The following is a 6514-nucleotide window of genomic DNA, read 5'->3' on the forward strand; positions in this document are numbered from 1 at the left end:
TGGAAAATAAACAGCTCGAGACACATTCCTCAGCAGTCTCGTCCTGTTGGTGATTTGTACATAGCCCCCAGCCGGCAATAGGTGAACTCAGGCTTTTGGTCATAGGCATCATGATTAGCAGATCTTGAAATGCTCTCAAGTTCCTGAGCACAAAGTCAAAGAGAATTAAAGCAGCCGCACAGGCCACATTTGCAGTGCTCAAACACAGCCCTGCTGCTGCTGCTGCTGAAATAGAATCAACTGACAGAGGCCATCACAGAAATTGCCTCAAGAATGTCAAATCAAATGAAAGAATCCACCAGGAGAAAGAGAAACCAGAACTTCTCGGCTCACTTCATTGTCTCTTCTGAGCAGCAGCAGCAGCAAATGGAGATGCCCAGAGGTATTTCCAGCTGCTGCTGGTCCCAGCTGGAGCCCAGCCTGCTGCCCAGGCCCAGCGGGAAGCTGAGCCCAGCCCGGGGAGCTCCCACAGTGTCGGGAGCTCAGCACACGCGGGGCCAGGCCCAGAGCCCCGGGCACGGCCGCCCATTGCGGGGCAGCGGCGCAGACGGAATGTCCTGCGGCCCAAACCTCCTGCTCCTGCCACACAGCGCCAGCGCTCGCCCCCTCCTCCTCCTCTCCCAGCACAGCACAAATTCCAGCTCGGAGGAGGCTGCCCCAGAGAGGGCTCAGGCTCCTGCCTCAGCCTCAGTGTCCCTGCAGAGGAACAGGGCATCTTTCAGACACTTCCACAAGCTCAGGGTTCCCATTTCATGGGGAATCTGGGATGAAAATGGCCTTGTTAGGAAGGACAAAAGCAGAGGGAATGGATTGGAAATTATTAGGAAAAATGATCCTTTGTACAGCCAAAGCTTACTAAGTCATTCCCTGCATTTCTCCTTTTCACATTCTTTCAGTCATCTCCTGAGAGGTCCAGCTTGTTCTGATGCCTTTCATGAACTGATTGTTCTCTTGTTTTATATCAGTGCAGGAGATGTAGAAGCACCTGAACTGAACACTGAAACAAACTCCCTATGTCAGCCCATTTTCATCTTCTACATCACTTTCAAGATGTCCCAGGGGATGTTGGAATGATTATCACACAGCTCTCCATTTCTGGCTGCAGGCTCTGGAGATTCTTTCTCTGCATTCAGTCAGGCTTGCATTCCCTAACAATTCCTGGGAGCCCATCATGTTTTCTTAGGGTAGAACAGTAACAATGAAAACCTCACCAATGGCACAATTGCCCAGCCCACAAGGAAAAGAAAGAACAAGCTGTACAGTTCTTCAAACATTTGTCCTGCTTTGCTGCAGGAGTCCTGCTGCATGCAAGGTGTGAAAAGCCAAGAGAAGCTGCAGTTGGTGGCACATCTTGTGACAGAAGCTGCACCTGGTTCTCCAGGAAAGGTTCTTGGAAAGACCAAACAGGACTGTGGACAAGATTCTGGAAGAACTGAAACAGTTTTTAGGAAATGAAATGAAAACAGAAAGAAACAAACCAAGATGTTTTCTCTGTTTATTTTTATGCTCCCCTTTGCATTATTTCTCCATCCCATTAATTCCAAATGGATCTCACCTCTAAGATCCATGACTTGGCATGTTTTAGACACTGTCAAATACCATGAGCTATACACAGTTTGCCTTCCTCTGCTTTTTTTTTTTTATTATTTTTTTTGGAAAGCACTGCTGGCGAGATAAGTGCAGTGCTTGGGTCAAGAACAAATTCTGCATTCAGGGAATGCACTCCAATAGTGTTTGACCCTCAGCTGGGACAATGCACAGCAGCGACTGAGGGGATTCCTGTGCCGCTGTGCAGGAGTCCAGACTCTGGGTCTTGGCTGAACAGGGCAAAGTTCCCGTGTTTGGACAGGCTCAGGGGCTGCCCCAGGGGAGCGCGGGGCTCGGAGCGGGGGTGAGCGGGCAGCGGACAAACGGACACAGGGACAAACGGCCCCAGAGCTTCAGTTGCAGCGGCAGCAGCGGCAGCAGCAGCGAAAGCAGCGAAAGAAGCGACTTTGTTGACTCCCTCTCGCTTCTCCTCTCCCTCTCCCGCAGTCCCGTACCCTGTCCCGCTCTCCCTTTCCCAGTGACCCTCCTCTCCCAGTCTCTCTCTCCCCATGCCCCCGGCCCACCCCCAGCCCCGGGCGGGGCTGCCCCGTGCCCGGCCCCGGGCGTCCCGCCGCGGTCTCGCCTCCGGCCGGCTCTGGCCGTGCTGGCGCTGGCGCTGCTGGGCGGGCATCAGAGCCTGGGGCTGGGGCGGCATCACCTCCCTTTGGCTCCACTGGCCCGAGCCCGGCCCCGGCCCCGGCTCCTCCCGGGCCCCACAGAGGGCACAGGCGGCCACTGCGGCTTGCCCAGCCCGAGCTCTGCTGCTCGGCAGCGTGGCCGCCGGCCCCGAGCCGCCGCTGTCCCGTTCCCGGGAGCGAACGCCTGGGAATGGCTGGCCCGGGGCGCTTGAGGGGCGCTCGGGGGCCCTTGCTGGCCCCGGGCCGAGCGCTGACAGCTGCGTCCCGCCGACAGGGAAGGCGCAGCAGGGCCTGAAAGAGCAGGACAGGCTGGGCTCGCTGCTGGGGCGCGGCGGCTTCGGCAGCGTCTTCGCGGCCACGCGGCTCTAGGACAGCGCCCCGGTGAGTGGCGGGGCCAGCGGCGGGCGCAGGAGGAGGGGGCGGACAAGGAGGAGGAGGAGGCCGGAGGATGGGTCTGGGCAGGGCGGGCGGCGAGCTGAGCCCGCTGCTGCCCTTGGCTTGCAGGTGGCCATCAAAAGGGTGCCACGGAAGCGCGTCCGGCACTGGGGCGAGCTGGTGAGTGAGCGGGGCCAGCGGCAGCAGCTGGGCCGTGCCAGGCGGGGATGACCTGAGCCCCGGCAGGGTGGAAGCTACCAGGATGCCCCAAGGGAGAGCAGGCGTGGGGCCAGCACAGGGCACAGAGCATCCCGGGCTGGCTGAGGGCTCCCCGAGCCCCGGCACGGCATCAGCCCCACTGACGGCATCGTGCTCCTCCCGCAGCCCGACAGCAGCAGGGCCCTGCTGGAGATCGTGCTGCTGGCCAAGGTGTCCACTGGCTTCCCTGGTGTGGTCCAGCTGCTGGAGTGCCTTGAGCTCCCCAACGACATCTTGATGGTGCTGGAGCGCCTGGAGCAGTGTCAGGACCTGCAGCGTTTCATTGGGGCACGGGGCTTCCTGCCCGAGGAGGTGGCGCGGGAGCTGTTCCGCCAGGTGCTGGAGGCCGTGCGGCACTGCACCAGCTGCAGGGTCCTGCACAGGGACATCAAACCAGAGAACATCCTGCTTGACCTGCACACTGGGCAGGCCAAATTGATCGACTTTGGCTGTGGCACCTACCTGCAGAGACAGCCTACACTCACTTTGCAGGTGAGCCCATGCAGGGGTGTGCTCCTGGTCCCGGAATCTCATGGCCCAACATCTCACAGCCCAAGCTGGGTGTGGCAGCAGGGATTCTCTCTTTTGCTGCCCTTCATGGTACTGAGATTTCAGCGGAGTTGCTTTTGAGCAGGGCTGAGTGGGGAGCCAGCTTCCAGCCCTGCTGGCAGCTTTTGCCCACCACTTTGCCCAGGACTGGGGCTGGGGCTGGGACAGCCCAACAAAAACACCCGTGGGTGGGGTAGCAGAGACGGGGGGTAGAACCTGAGCCCCAGCCAGTTTGGTGTGCAGGTGAGAAAGGGCTTGGACTGCTCCACTCACCTGGTTTGCTTTGGGTTCATAATGTTTTTGGGGCAATGAAGGCAGGGAGGATGAGGGCATTGTTATAAATGGTGTTCAATTTGTGTTGCACTGGGGCTGCGTTGGGAATTGTTGTTTTGGGGTGAGTTGATGGGTGTTTGTTGTGGGACCTGGGGAGGGGAGGTCCAGGGTTTGGTGGGGGCAATAGTCGAAGGGGGGCGGGAGGTGATTGGACAGGGGACTTGACCAATCATTCGACGCCCTGAGAAAATGATTGGTCCAGAATGAATATCGATAAGGACCAATGAGAACACCGGAAAATGACCAATCAACGTGCGGATCCAGACCCCACCAATCCTGGACCCGAGAGGGGTTATAAAATGAGGGTTTGGATGGGTTGGGGTTCTTCTCCTTCTGAGGGATGTACTGTATGGGGGGGAACCCAGTGTGTTTGGGACATGTTGTTATCTTTGGGTTGTTGGGTGGGAGTTTGGGCTTATCTCAAACTCCCTGTCCTCTGTAGTTTGTTTTGATAAATGAGAACCTATTTCCTTCTCAAAATCTGGCCTCATTTGAATTCATAACAGCATGGTTTTTCACCAGCACTGAGTGGGTTTTTCCTTGTCATGGTTGGGCCTTGCCTGGGTTTCCACAGCCCTCTTCCAGCACCAGTGGCTTCTCTTCCAACCCCAAGTCTGTGCACAAGTCCCAGGTGCTGGTCAGAATGCAGTGGGTCACCCCGTGTGCCACTGGGGCAGCCCCTGCACGCCCAGGGATGCTGGGGCCAGGCTCTGGGAGCAGCAGCATCCCCCTGCTGAACTCCATCTGTATTCCATAGGAACACGGTCATACAGCCCCCCGGAATGGAGCCACTTTGGCTGGTACTATGGCAAGCCAGCTACCATCTGGTCCCTGGGCATCCTGCTGCACCAGATGGTCTGTGGGGAGCACCCTTTCAGGAGGGGCCAGAACATCAGCTGGGACCATCAGCTCTCGCTGCCACAAGGGCTCTCTCAAGGTGGATCCTCATCTCTGGCCACGGGGGGAATCCTAGTGCTGGGAGACAGCAGCGGGCTCATGGGCATCCCGCTCTGGCAGCTGCTGAGGAGGTGGCACATGTCCTGCTCTCCTGCTCTCCTCAAAAACAGGGAATTTATGGGAGAGTTTAGGCCCAGCTCTGAGCACATCCAGCAAGGCGTGGGGACAGGAATAGTGGGGCAAAGCCAACAGGAGCCTTCTCCAACTGCCTGGTGGTTTCTGGTTTCTGTGCCCAGAGTGCCAAGATCTGATCAGGTGGTGTTTATCCATGCTGAACTTGGAAAGGCCCTCATTGGAAGAGCTGCTCTGTCATCCTTGGATGCAGGATATTCATCTGCCCTAGAAGAAGGGAGAGAGCCACAGGCACACTTTGATGCAGGGCCCTGGTGAGTTACAGTTCCACACATGCCTGGGCAATGAGTAGCAAAGGAACCCAGACTTTTTTGTCCTGCCCGTGTCACTGCCCAGGGCTCATCAGATGGGAACACGCAGCCCTTGTGCTGGAGCTGAGCTGCTCTGCCCAGCACTGGTGGCTGCCATCTGAGCTGGTTTTGCTTGTCCTGGTTCCCTGACAGCTGGGGCCCTGGGCAGAACCCTGAGAGCCTGGTCTCAGCCCAGGGAAGGAGAAGGAGCCCCTGGAGAAGCTGTACCAGGTGGGGCTGCTGCTGCTGGAGACAGCGAGGATGACATCAAGGATGACAACCTCTTCCTGGACCTGGCCACTGGCCAGCTGAACATGATGGACTTTGATTGGGGCACCTTCTTCAAAGCCAGGCTCCACAGGGAATTTGCAGATGAGTCCAGACGCAGGGGGATGCTCCCAGATTTGGGCATTGCACAGCCTGGCCAGGAACCAAAGCTTCCCCCTTTGCTGGGGCGGGTGCAGCTGATCCTTCAGCCGCTGCCCAGCTGCTTTTGGCAGGGCTGTGTCATGGGCTGGGGTGGGTACAAAATGGGAGTGGGCTCCTGGCCCTGCCAACAGCCCCCAGCAGCCACCGTGCCCCGGGCTGGGGTTGGGGCTGGGGCAGCCAGCCCGACACAAACAAAGCCCCATGGTGGGAGCAGAGGTGGGACTCCAGAAGCTGTGCAGGGGCTGCTTTGCTGTGCAGGCAAGGAAGGGCTTGGGCTGCTCCACTGCCCTTGTTTGCTTTGGGGTTACCGTTATTGTGGGGGGCAGTGCAGGGGGAAGGGAGAAAGCCTGGGCTTCCCTCACCCGTGGGTGGGTTTTTCCCTGGCATGCAGGGGTTGGGCCTTCCTCAAGCCCCTGGCAGAGATAAGATTTTTTATCTTTTTTCTTGTTTGCCCCTTTGTCTGTAATTTATTTTCAATAATTTGTTGTATGTTTTCCTAGAGGAAGCGTTCCAGGTGGGCTCCAGTCTGGATTGGGAAGTGCTTGGGAGCAGCTGCGGCGTGGATGGGCCGTGCCCTTGGAGAAGGCTGAGGACATCGTTTGGGAGCAGCTTTTCTTCCAGTGGGGGAGGGCGTGAGGTGGGTCCCCGTCTGCTTGGCAGGGTGGGATCAGAGCTTTTGGGAGATGGCAGCGAGCACAGGAGCATCCTGCTCTGGGCAGCTGCTGAGGGCTGGATGTGCCGTGGCTGGCTGCAGGCTGGGCACATGTCCTGCCCTCCTGCTCTGTGCCAAAGGCCGCAGGGATGGGCAGCTCTGGGCACCGCTCTGAGCACGGCCAGCATGGCCTGGGCACCGCGGGCGGCTGGGACAAGGGCACAGGAGCCTTCAGCTGACGGGCGGTTTCTGCTTTCTCTCCTTGCAGCTGGGCTCTGCGGCTGCTGAGGCTGCTCTGGGCTCTGCCAGGGCTC

At 58.4% G+C, this 6514-nt stretch overlaps 1 pseudogene; it reads left to right on the top strand.

The window, feature by feature from the left end:
* Window positions 1–2096: 2096 nt before the first annotated feature.
* LOC139603728 (serine/threonine-protein kinase pim-1-like) lies at window positions 2097–5040 on the top strand (annotated as a pseudogene).
* The last annotated feature ends 1474 nt before the right edge of the window (window positions 5041–6514 follow it).

This window comes from Agelaius tricolor, unplaced genomic scaffold, assembly GCF_023055355.1.
Source record: "Agelaius tricolor isolate 1412-34295 unplaced genomic scaffold, bAgeTri1.0.p SCAF_40, whole genome shotgun sequence".
In the NCBI taxonomy this organism is placed as follows: Eukaryota; Metazoa; Chordata; class Aves; order Passeriformes; family Icteridae; genus Agelaius; species Agelaius tricolor.